Raw genomic sequence first — 13,026 nt, forward strand, 5'->3', positions numbered from 1 at the left:
AATTAAAGCCTCCAAAGTTTACAGACAAGCCCAAATATGGTAATTAATTCTCCTCGTACATGCCTGCTTTCACAGCCCTCTTTCCTTCCTCCTCCTCCCTTCTAGATGACCTCTGCTACTGTCTGGAGAGGGATAAGGGAATGCTAACTTCTTGAGAGTTCACAAGAATTTAAAGCCAGTAGAAAGGAAGAAGAAGTGAAAGCAAAAACAAATTCAAGACTTGACCACAATGGACATGGGTGGTCCCTCTGGTCAGTAAACCAACCTCTGCTTTCACTTCATAAAACTGTTCACCTGCCTTTTATGCTTCTTGATGTTCCACACATTATTCATTTGGATTAATAGGAAGCCTGTTCTGTAAAAGGAAAAAAATAACTCTCAAAAGAAAATATGATACTACAGAATAAAAGGGCTTCTGAGTCACAGTGGCCAGAGCTAGGTTCTGCCTCTGCTTCTGGCTGCATGAATTGAGCAAGTTGTTCACCCGTAAAATGAAGATAAATAATTCTACTGACAAGAGCATTTAAAGGATAAAATCAACACATCCTACGAAGTCAGCACTTTCTAAATAGTAGCTCTTGTTCTTATCACTTTTAGTACTAAATGGTCATTCTAAAATAGTCACAGGAATATCAGAGCATATTAGGTCACCACAAAAGGTTGCTTTTCTGTAACAAATGACTGAGTTCAGCCACTCAAAGGGAATGACAATTTTCGTTGGTGGAAGGAGAGTTTGGCACTTTAGTTCTATAAGAACTTTCCTCCAGGGATGGGAGCCAGGCTAGGAAAAGAGGAGCAAATTTTCTGCACTGTCTCCCAGGAATTCAATGCATTAGCACCTTTGACAGTTTATATTAGGAGTTCAGTAGACTTGTAGGTTGGCCTGGGAAACTAACCAATAATTTCTTTTTAAATCAGATAGTATATCTTAAACACCAGAAAACTCTCTCTATGAAGATTTATGGGAACATAACCTGTCTGTAAATTGGCATTTTTATAATAATCACATGTATCTACATTTGTATAATGGTAACATGTAACTACAAGAAAGCAGAAAAATAATCCTGAAAAGGAAAGATTTGGAGCTTATAGCAAAATGATAAAGGGCATGTAGTTGACTGTGGAGTGAGCCAAAGTTACTGCCTTCAAGGGAGGTCTTTATAGGAAAAGGAAGATCCATGTGGAATAGGGGGTCCATGATGTCTTCTGCTAACTCAAGTCATCTTTGAACTCACATATATAGAAGTCATCAGCTTAGAGGGTTTTTTTTTTGTTTTTTGTTTCTTTTTTAAAATATTTATTTATTTATTTGGCTGTGCCAGGGCTTAGTTGTGGCACGTGGAATCTTCGTTGCCACGTGTGGGATCTTTAGTTGTGGCATGCGGGATCTAGTTCCCTGACCAGGGATCAAACCCAGGCCCCTTGCATTGGGAGCATGGAGTCTTAATCACTGGACCACCAGGGAAGTCCCCAGCTTAGAGTTCTGTTACTAAGGAAATGAATATCCCAACTCTGATCATTAACAATTCATACTGCTCTATATATTCTTCAAGGTGTATATCTTTCGGTCTTCAAGATTGCAGAAAGCAAAGTCACAAAATTATTAATATTATCACTATGTTTTTATTGATAACATCTTTGGAAAAATCATGCCATAAATACACTCTTCTAAACACTGAATAATCAAAGTTAATGAAGGTGTAATGGATATGATAAATTGGATTTCACGCAGATTATAGGTTACGTTACTCTGAATAAATATCTTCTGTACTTGCCCTCTCCTTAAAGGAATGCAAAGTGCTAATTACGTCATGATCAGGGATTACTTTTAGCTTTTTTCCTACTTTAATTTAGAAGAGTTCACTTTGTATTCCCCCAAGTTGTTACTTGAATAAAACAGTCGTCTTCTAATTTTATGCTTAAAATAGAATTCCCTTTTAATGAAATAGTTCTGCCCCAACTCCACAAAAATTAGAGAAGGTTTTAAATCTCACATGCTTGTCTTTGAAGGCTGTAGATTTCTGTCCCTTTTTATGAAAGTCATAATATTTTCAGTTGTGAAAAACTTATAAGATCCTCCAAGATTCCCAACCCTTGGGGTATACACTCCTTCACCCAGTTATTCAAACACTAACCTAGGTACTGCTGTGAGGGGATTTTGCAGATATACTGAAGGTCTCAAGTCAGTTGACTTTTAAATGGAGAGATTCTAATTTTTAGGCCTAACCTAATCAGGTGACACCTTAAAATAGAACAAGGCTCTACCTGGAGAAAGAGATTCCGAATGTGAAAGAAATTTGATGGGAGGGAGATTCCCCATTGCTGGCTTTGAAGATGGAGTGGGCTACAATGGCAAAGAATGTGGGTGACATTTAGGAGCTGAGAGGCCTCTTGACAGCCAGCAAGGGAACAGGAGCCCCAATTCTGCTTCAAGGAACTGAACTCTGCCTGAAACCTAAGTGAGCCTGGAAGAGGGTCACATACATTAGATGAGATTGCAGCCTCAGTCAACACCTTGATTTCACCCTCCTGAGATCCTGAGCAGAAAACTCAACCATGCCACATACAGAACTGTGAGCGAATAAGTGACTGTTGTTTTAAGCTGCTAACTTTGTGGTAATTTGTTACACAGCAACAGAAAATTAATAAACCAGTGTTTGTTTTATGGGTGCAGGTAAAGCAGGAAAAAAATGCTTGAGCATCTCTACCTACATACAGGCTAGATTCCAAAGGCTTTACTGAGTATATTTCCTCTCAAATCTACAGTGATATTATGCAAATCACTAATAGGACCTCTCCAGAATGGGAGGTTGATGATGCATATTTGTTTTCATGCCTTGCTTGTTCATAGTCATAAAAGTTGATATTAAGTTGCAAGTTTACTCATATACGATTAAGTAGTTACAGCTTTAACCCATGGCTCTTGCAGCTTTTGTAATTTGGCCTTGCGCACCTGTTACATTCCCCAAAAGTTTTCTCAAAAGGAGAAACACTCTGACAGCTGATCAGTGGTGCTTGTTGGCCACCATTTCCCGCTAGATGTTAACAGCTCCTTGTATGGCATTTGTGAACAAGACTGCCATGGCACTTGAAGCAGTGTATCAGTGAGTGTTGAACCACTCTTCTGCCTAGTGTCTCACAGCCTGTAATAGTGTGAGTTTGTGTGCATCTTGGTGGCGGGGATGTGATCTTCCTGCGTCTACTTTCTCCATTTGTCCTACTGAGAGGAACTGTGTTATCATGGGAAGATAGATTTGAAAGCTTATAAATCTGCTAGAGGTCTAGCCTTTCTCCTCTGGTCCACTGTTGGTTTTGAATGACTTGAAGACACACTGATAAGATTCTCTAAGATAATAAATGGTCAAATAAATGAAGAATGAATAAGTGAAGAGATGAATATATAAATAATAAATCTAGTTAAGAATTAAAATACAATCAATGGGGAGGTACTCTGGCACTGAGAATAAATAGCATACTATAAGTTAGAAGACATGAGTTTGAGATGACTACTAGCTTTATTATACTGGAGAAGGCACTTAATCATCTCTAGGCCTCAGCTTCCCCAACTGGAAAATGTGTTACATTGTACTAAATAGTCTGTAAATTATGCTTCACTTCTGAATCTAGGTTTTAAGCCAACTAAGAGGCTAATTAATGTCATATCCCATGAAGCTTCTGTTTGTTGTTGTTGTTTTTTTAACATCTTTATTAGAGTATACTTGCTTTACAATGGTCTGTCAGTTTCTGCTTTGTAACAAAGCGAAACAGTTATACATATACATAAGTCCCCATATCGCTTCCCTCTTGCATCTCCCTCCCTCGCACCCTCCCTATCCCAGCCCTCTACGTAGTCACAAAGCACGGAGCTGATCTCCCTGTGTTATGTGGCTGCTTCCCACTAGCTATCTATTTTACGTTTGGTAGTGTATATATGTCCATGCAACTCTCTCACTTTGTCCCAGTTTACCCTTCCCCCTCCCCGTATCCTCAAGTCCATTCTCTACTAAGTCCGCATCTATGTTCCCGTCTTGCCCCTAGGTTCTTCTGACCATTAACTTTTTTTTTTTTTTTAGACTCCATATATATGTGTTAGCATACAGTATTTGTTTTTCCCTTTGTGACTTATTTCACTCTGTATGACAGTCTCTAGGTCCATCCACCTCACTACAAATACTTAGGTTTCATTCCTTTTTATGGCTGAGTAATATTCCATTGTATATATATGCCACATCTTCTTTACCATTCATCGGTTGATGGACACTTAGGTTGCTTCCATGTCCTGGCTATTGTAAATAGAGCTGCAATGAACATTTTGGTACATGACCCTTTTTGAATTATGGTTTTCTCAGTGTGTATGCCCAGCAGTGGGATTGCTGGGTCATATGGTAGTTCTATTTTTAGTTTTTTAAGGAACCTCCATACTGTTCTCCATACTGGCTGTATCAATTTACATTCCCACCAACAGTGCAAGAGGGTCCCCTTTTCTCCACACCCTCTCCAGCATTTATTGTTTGTAGATTTTTTGAGGATGGCCATTCTGACCGGTGTGAGATGATATCTCATTGTAGTTTTGATATGCATTTCTCTAATGATTAATGATGTTGAGCATTCTTTCATGTGTTTTCCGGCAATCTGTATACCTTCTTTAGAGAAATGTTTACTTAGATCTTCTACCCATTTGTGGATTGGGTTGTTTGCTTTTTTGATATTGAGCTGTATGAGTTGCTTGTATGTTTTGGAGATTAATCCTTTGTCAGTTGCTTCATTTGCAAATATTTTCTCCCATTCTGAGGGTTGTCTTTTGGTCTTGTTTATGGTTTCCTTTGCTGTGTAAAAGCTTTTAAGTTTCATTAGGTCCCATTTGTTTATTTTTGTTTTTATTTCCATTTCTCTAGGAGGTGGGTCAAAAAGAATCTTGCTGTGATTTATGTCATAGAGTGTTCTGCCTATGTTTTCCTCTAAGACTTGATGGTGTCTGGCCTTACATTTAGGTCTTTAATCCATTTTGAGTTTATTTTTGTGTATGGTGTTAGGGAGTGTTCTAATTTCATTCTTTTACATGTAGCTGTCCAGTATTCCCAGCACCACTTATTGAAGAGGCTGTCTTTACTCCACTGTGTATTCTTGCCTCCTTTATCAAAGATAAGGTGACGCTATGTGCGTGGGTTTATCTCTGGGCTTTCTATCCTGTTCCAATGATCTATATTTCTGTTTATGTGCCAGTACCATACTGTCTTGATTACTGTAGCTTTGTAGTATAGTCTGAAGTCAGGGAGCCTGATTCCTCCAGCTCCGTTTTTCTTTCTCAAGATTGCCTTGGCTATTCAGGATCTTTTGTGTTACCATACAAATTGTGAAATTTTTTGTTCTAGTTCTGTGAAAAATGCCAGTGGTAGTTTGATAGGGATTGCATTGAATCTGTAGATTGCTTTGGGTAGTAAAGTCATTTTCACAATGTTGATTCTTCCAATCCAAGAACATGGTATATCTCTCCATCTATTTGTATCATCTTTAAGTTCTTTCATCAGTGTCTTATAATTTTCTGCATACAGGTCTTTTGTCTCCTTAGGTAGGTTTATTCCTAGATATTTTATTCTTTTTGTTGCAATGGTAAATGGGAGTGTTTTCTTAATTTCACTTTCAGATTTTTCATCATTAGTGTATAGGAATGCCAGAGATTTCTGTGCATTAATTTTGTATCCTGCTACTTTACCAAATTCATTGATTAGCTCTAGTAGTTTTCTGGTAGCATCTTTAGGATTCTCTATGTATAGTATCATGTTATCTGCAAACAGTGACAGCTTTACATCTTCCTTTCCTATTTGGATTCTTTTTATTTCTTTTTCTTCTCTGATTGCTGTGGCTAAAACTTCCAAAATTATGTTGAATAATAGTGGTGAGAGTAGGCAACCTTGTCTTGTTCCTGATCTTAGTGGAAATGGTTTCAGTTTTTCACCATTGAGGATGATGTTGGCTGTGGGTTTTCATATATGGCCTTTATTATGTTGAGGAAAGTTCCCTCTATGCCTACTTTCTGGAGTGTTTTTAACATAAATGGGTGTTGAATTTTGTCGAAAGATTTCTCTGCGTCTGTTGAGATGATCATATGGTTTTTCTCCTTCAATTTGTTAATACGGTGTATCATGTTGATTGATTTGCATATATTGAAGAATCCTTGCATTCCTGGTATAAACCCAACCTGATCATGGTGTATGATCCTTTTACTCTGCCGTTGGATTCTGTTTGCTAGTATTTTGTTGAGGATTTTTGCATCTATGTTCGTCAGTGATATTGGCCTGCAGTTTTCTTTCTTTGTGACATCTTTGTCTGGTTTTGGTATCAGGGTGATGGTGGCCTCGCGGAATGAGTTTGGGAGTGTTCCTCCCTCTGTTATATTTTGGAAGAGTTTGAGAAGGATAGGTGTTAGCTCTTCTCTAAATGTTTGATAGAATTCGCCTGTGAAGCCATCTGGTCCTGGGCTTTTGTTTGTTGGAAGATTTTTAATCACAATCTCAATTTCAGAGCTTGTGATTGATCTGTTCATATTTTCTATTTCTTCCTGGTTCAGTCTCGGCAGGTTGTGCATTTCTAAGAATTTGTCCATTTCTTCCAGGTTGTCCATTTTAGTGGCATAGAGTTGCTTGTAGTAATCTCTCATGATCCTTTGTATTTCTTCAGTGTCAGTTGTTACTTCTCCTTTTTCATTTTGAAGTCTAATGATTTGGGTCTTCTCCCTTTTTTTCTTGATAAGTCTGGCTAATGGTTTATCAATTTTGTTTATCTTCTCAAAGAACCAGGTTTTAGTTTTATTGATCATTGCTATCGTTTCCTTCATTTCTTTTCCATTTATTTCTGATCTGATCTTTATGATTTCTTCCTTCTGCTAACTTTGGGGATTTTTTGCTCTTCTCTCTCAAATTGCTTTAGGTGTAACATTAGGTTGTTTACTTGAGATGTTTCTTGTTTCTTAAGGTAGGCTTGTATAGCTATAAACTTCCCTCTTAGAACTTTTTTTGCTACATCCCAAAGGTTTTGGGTCATCGTGTTTTCATTGTCATCTGTTTCTAGGTACTTTTTGATTTCCTCTTTGATTTCTTCAGTGATCTCTTGGTTATTAGGTAGTGTGTTGTTTAGCCTCCATGTGTTTGTATTTCTTACAGATTTTTTCCTGTAATTAATCTCTAGTCTCATAGCATTGTGGTCGGAAAAGATACTTTATACGATTTCAGTTTTCTTAAATTTACCAAGGTGTGATTTGTGACCCATGATATGATCTATCCTGCAGAATGTTCCATGAACACTTGAGAAGAATGTGTATTCTGTTGTTTTTGGATGGAATGTCCTATAAATTTCAATTAAGTCCATTTGGTTTAATGTATCTTTTAAAGCTTGTGTTTCCTTATTTATTTTCATTTTGTATGATCTGTCCATTGGGGAAAGTGTGGTGTTAAAGTCCCCTGCTATGATTGTGTTACTGTCTATTTCCCCTTTCATGTCTGTTAATATTTGCCTTGTGTATTGAGATGCTCCTATGTTGGGTGCATAAATATTTACAATTGTTACATCTTCTTCTTGGATTGATCCCTTGATCATTATGTAGTGTCCTTCTTTGTCTCTTGTAATAGTTTTTGTTTTAAAGTCTATTTTGTCTGATATGAGAATTGCTACTCCAGCTTTCTTTTGATTTCCATTTGCATGGAATATCTTTTTCCATCCCCTCACTTTCAGTCTGTATGTGTCCCTAGGTCTGAAGTGGGTCTCTTGTAGACAGCATATATACGGGTCGCATTTTTGTATCCATTTAGTCAGTCTACGTCTTTTGGTTAGAGCAATTAATCCATTTACATTTAAGGTAATTATCGATATGTATGTTCCTATTACCATTTTCTTAATTGTTTTGGGTTTATTATTGTAGGTCTTTTCCTTCTCTTGTGTTTCCTGCCTAGAGAAGTTCCTGCAGCATTTGTTGTAAGGCTGGTTTGGTGGTGAATTCTCTTAGCTTTTTGCTTGTCTGTAAAGCTTTTAATTTCTCCATCAAATCTGAATGAGATCCTTGCTGTGTAGAGTAATCTTGGTTGTAGGTTTTTCCCCTTCATCACTTTAAATATGTCCTGCCACCCACTTCTGGCTTGCAGAATTTCTGCTGAAAGATCAGCTGTTAACCTTATGGGGATCCCCTTGTGTGTTGTTGTTTTGCCCTTGCTGCTTTTAATATTTGTTGTATTTAATTTTTGATAGTTTGATTAATATGTGTCTTGGCGTGTTTTTCCTTGGATTTATCCTGTATGGGACTCTCTGTGCTTCCTGGACTTAAGTATTTCCTTTCCCATATTAGGGAAGTTTTCAACTATAATCTCTTCAAATATTTTCTCAGTCCCTTTCTTTTTCTCTTCTTCTTCTGGGACCCCTATAATTCGAATGTTCGTGCATTTAACGTTGTCCTAGAAGTCTCTGAGACTGTCCTCAATTCTTTTCATTCTTTTTTCTTTATTCTGCTCTGCAGTAGTTATTTCCACGATTTTATCTTCCAGGTCATTTATCCGTTCTTCTGTTTCAGTTATTCTGCTACTGATCACTTCTAGAGAATTTTTTTTTTTTTTTTTTTTATGGAAGAGGCGGTTTGCCTGGAAGGATGTAACAGAATTGGGATGGTAGTGATGAGCATCTTCTAGAGAATTTTTAATTTCATTTACTGTGTTGTTCATCACTGTTTGTTTGCTCTTTAGTTCTTCCAGGTCCTTGTTAAACGTTTCTTGTATTTCCTCCATTCTATTTCCAAGATTTTGGATCATCTTTACTATCATTACTCTGAACTCTTTTTCAGGTAGACTGCCTATTTCCTCTTCGTTTGTTAGGTCTGGTGGGTTTTTGCCTTGCTCCTTCATCTGCCGTGTGTTTCTCTGTCTTCTCATTTTGCTTAACTTACTGTGTTTGTGGTCTCCTTGTCACAGGCTGCAGGTTCGTAGTTCGCGTTGTTTCTGGCGTCTGTCCTCAGTGGCTAAGGTTGGTTCAGTGGGTTGTGTAGGCTTCCTGGTGGAGGGGACTGGTGCCTGTGTTCTGGTGGATGAGGCTGGATCTTGTCTTTCTGGTGGGCAGGTCCACGTCTGGTGGTGTGTTTTGGGGTGTCTGTTGACTTATTATGATTTTAGGCAGCCTCTCTGCTAATGGGTGGGTTTTTGTTCCTGTCTTGCTAGTTGTTTGGCATAGGGTGTCCAGCACTGTAACTTGCTGGTCGTTGAGTGGAGCTGGGTGTTGGCGTTGAGATGGAGATCTCTGGGAGATTTTTGCCGTTTGATATTACATGGAGCTGGGAGGTCTCTTGTGGACCAGTGTCCTGAACTTGGCTCTCCCACCTCAGTGGCACAGCCCTGATGCCTGGCTGGAGCACCAAGAGCCTGTCCTCCACACAGCTCAGAATAAAAGGGGAGGAAAAACAAGAAAGACAGAAAGAAGAAGATAAAATAAAATAAAGTAAAATAAAATAAAGTTATTAAAATAAAAAATAATTATTAAGAAAAAAAAATTTTAAGTAATTAAAAAAACCCAAAACACAAAGAAACAAAAACAGACAGACAGAACCCTAGGAGAAATGGTAAAAGCAAAGCTATACAGACAAAATCACACACAGAAGCATACACATACACACTCACAAAAAGAGAAAAGGGGGAAAAATATATATATATCGTTGCTCCCAAAGTCCACCTGCTCAGTTTGGGATGATTCATTGTCTATTCAGGTATTCCACAGATGCAGGGTGCATCAAGTTGATTGTGGAGATTTAATCCGCTGCTCCTGAGGCTGCTGGGAGAGATTTCCCTTTCTCTTCTTTGTTCGCACAGCTCCCGGGGTTCAGCTTTGGATTTGGACCCGCCTCTGTGTGTAGGTCGCCTGAAGGCATCTGTTCTTCACTCAGACAGGATGGGGTTAAAGGAGCAGCTGATTCGGGGGCTCTGGCTCACTCAGGCCGGGGGGAGGGAGGGGCACAGATGCCGGGCGAGCCTGCGGTGGCAGAGGCCTGCGTGACGTTGCACCAGCCTGAGGCGTGCCGTGCGTTTTCCCGGGGAAGTTGTCCCTGGATCACAGGACCCTGGCAGTGGCGGGCTGCACCGGCTCCCGGGAGGGGCGGTGTGGAGAGTGACCTGTGCTCGCACACAGGCTTCTTGGTGGCGGCAGCAGCATCCTTAGTGTCTCATGCCCGTCTCTGGGGTCCGCGTTGATCACCGTGGCTCGCGCCCGTCTCTGGAGCTCCTTTAAGCTGCGCTCTTAATCCCCCCTCCTCGCGCACCAGGAATCAAAGAGGCAAGAAAAAGTCTCTTGTCTCTTAGGCAGGTCCAGACTTTTTCCCGGACTCCCTCCCGGCTAGCTGTGGCGCACTAGCCCCCTTCAGGCTGTGTTCACGCCGCCAACCCCAGTCCTCTCCCTGCGATCCGACCGAAGCCCGAGCCTCAGCTCCCAGCCCCCGCCCGCCCCGGCGGGTGGGCAGACAAGCCTCTCGGGCTGGTGAGTGTTGGTCGGCACTGATCCTCTGTGCGGGAATCTCTGCTTTGCCCTCCACACCCCTGTTGCTGCGCTTTCCTCCGCGGCTCTGAAGCTCCCCCCTCCGCCACCCGCAGCCTCCGCCCGCGAAGGGGCTTCCTAGTGTTTGGAAACCTTTCCTCCTTCACAGCTCCCTCCCACTGGTGCAGGTCCCGTCCCTATTCTTTTGTCTCTGTTTTTTCTTTTTTCTTTTGCTCTACCCAGGTATGTGGGGAGTTTCTTGCCTTTTGGGAGGTCTGAGGTCTTCTGCCAGCATTCAGTAGGTGTTCTGTAGGAGCTGTTCCACATGTAGATGTATTTCTGATGTATTTGTGGGGAGTAATGTGATCTCCGCGTCTTACTCTTATGCCATCTTGAAGCTCCTCCTGTTTGTTGTTTTTATGTTCTGGAACCTTAGGTCTTTTCCATCAAAAACTGCCTTTCAACAGCCAGTTGTCTAGATTCTTTTAAATCAGTCAATGTGCATTGTCAGTATTTTCCATACACAATAGAATTCAGGTCTCTCAAGTTTCACTAGTGGTAATTTGTTACACAGCAAGCAACAGAAGATTAATATACCATTGTTTGTTTTATGGGTGCAGGTAAAGCAGGAAAAGAATGCTTGAGCATCTCTACCTATAAACAGGCTAGATTCCAAAGGCTTTACTAAGTATATTTCCTTTCAAATCTGAAGTGATATTATGCAAATCACTAATAGGACCTCTCCAGAATGGGAGGTTGATGATGCATATTTGCTTTCATGCATTGCTTGTTCACATTCATAAAAGTTGATATTAAGTTGAAAGTTTATTCATATAGGATTAAGTAGTTTATTGGCTAAATGTATTACTGATGCCAAAACTATTACCTTCTTAACTATTTAGGTCCAAATAGTTTATATCTTTCATGCTGGCATTTATGTATAAAAGTATTTTATATTAAAAAAAAAATTCCTGTAAATCAATCAATATTTATTAAAAGTCTACTTAGACTAAATCAATGCACTAAATCTTGTGAAACATGAAAAATACCTCTGCCCCCAAAGAATTTAGCTTTTCAATACACACACACAAAGATAAATTCTAATGAAAGGGATAAATTAAGTTGACTACAATGGCAAGTTGCAGAGAAGGAGCACTAGAAAATGAGTTAGATGACCTGGGTCCTTTTAAGTCTCCTGGCTCTAACAAAGAAGGCATCTTCTCTCTCAGCCTCTGTTGTTTCATATGTAAGGTTGGTATAATACCTGCCTGATTCTCATGGATTTATAAAATTCCTACTCTGTACCAGGTACCTTATTAGGTCTTAATGATAAAAAGATGAACATGACTAGTTTAACCCATTGAGTTCACTGTTAAGTATAGGTTAATATACTTGAAAATAAAGTTACTACAATGTGATTATCACTATTGTTGAGCATAACTAGAGGAAGAGCAAAGAGTTACTTTTTTTCTCCTAAACTGTGGAAATTTCCTCTAATCCATAGGTGACGCAATATAAAGTATATAGCATCACTTTTGAAGTATTTTTGCCAAATGAATTTAAATCTAATCAAATCTTTAGATCTAAATTTAAGCTTATAAGAAATGAGGGGGATAGAACAAGTTAAATGAGATCACAAGAAAGCATTCAGACAAGTCCAGAAGGTGGACATTCTCAAGAAAAACTGGCTTGATCTCTTCAACAAGTCAATGCCATTAAAAGTTAAAAAGCAAGCTGGACTCTTTTATATTAAAAAAGACTTAAAAGACATAACAACCAAGGTACTATGAGGTCCTTGATTTGTACAGTCCATCTGTAAATAGGGACAATAAAGGAAATCTGAAGATGGATTTTGTATTAGAAGATAAAAAGATTAGAAAAATACTGTTAATTTTTTAGGATTGTTATGGTATTGTGGTTATATTGTAAATATCCTAATTGCTTATAATAATGATTTGGTAAAAACTCATGAAGTCCTATTTTACATTAAAATACAGCAGAAAATAATGAATAAAGCCATTATAGCAAAAATGTTAACAACTGACAAAATGATGTGATGAATATAGGGGTGTTCTATACCATTCTTTCTAAATTTCTGTGTCTGAAAAATTTCATAATAGTTAAAAATGAAAGATAAAGAATAAATGAGACAATATATTTGAAATCACTTTGTAAACTTTAAAAGGATAGATAAAAGAGATTTTTTTTTTTTAAAGAAATTGTTGGAGAAAGAAGGAATGGTTCTTTTTCAAGCATATGTGCTACTTCGGACCACACTGCTAAGAGAAGTCAGGACTGGCCACCACAGAGACCCACCCAATGCCTCTAGAAATAGAAACCAGGAGCAATAGCATGGATTCCCAGATACTGATCTTTTTAATACCTCCCTTCATGCCGAGATGACCTTGACCAAAATTGAAGACAAATGTCTTCTTGCTGGGAAAGGTGGGCTAAAGCAACGTGCACTTATCCAAGAAGAAGCAGAAAGCCTGTAACCATTACAACATGAGAGTAACTGGTGAGTTTTCC

General features: G+C 39.0%; 1 protein-coding gene across 1 annotated transcript in view; it reads left to right on the top strand.

Moving 5' to 3' along the window:
* Positions 1-226: 226 nt before the first annotated feature.
* Positions 227-13,026, top strand: part of TMPRSS11A (transmembrane serine protease 11A) — a 43,810-nt gene continuing 31,010 nt past the window's right edge. The window contains exon 1 of the mRNA XM_068542184.1: positions 227-251. The gene's annotated coding sequence lies outside the window, so the exon portion shown is untranslated. The remainder of the gene's footprint in view (positions 252-13,026) is intronic.

The sequence above is a fragment of the Eschrichtius robustus genome, chromosome 4 (assembly GCF_028021215.1).
Source record: "Eschrichtius robustus isolate mEscRob2 chromosome 4, mEscRob2.pri, whole genome shotgun sequence".
NCBI lineage: Eukaryota > Metazoa > Chordata > Mammalia > Artiodactyla > Eschrichtiidae > Eschrichtius > Eschrichtius robustus.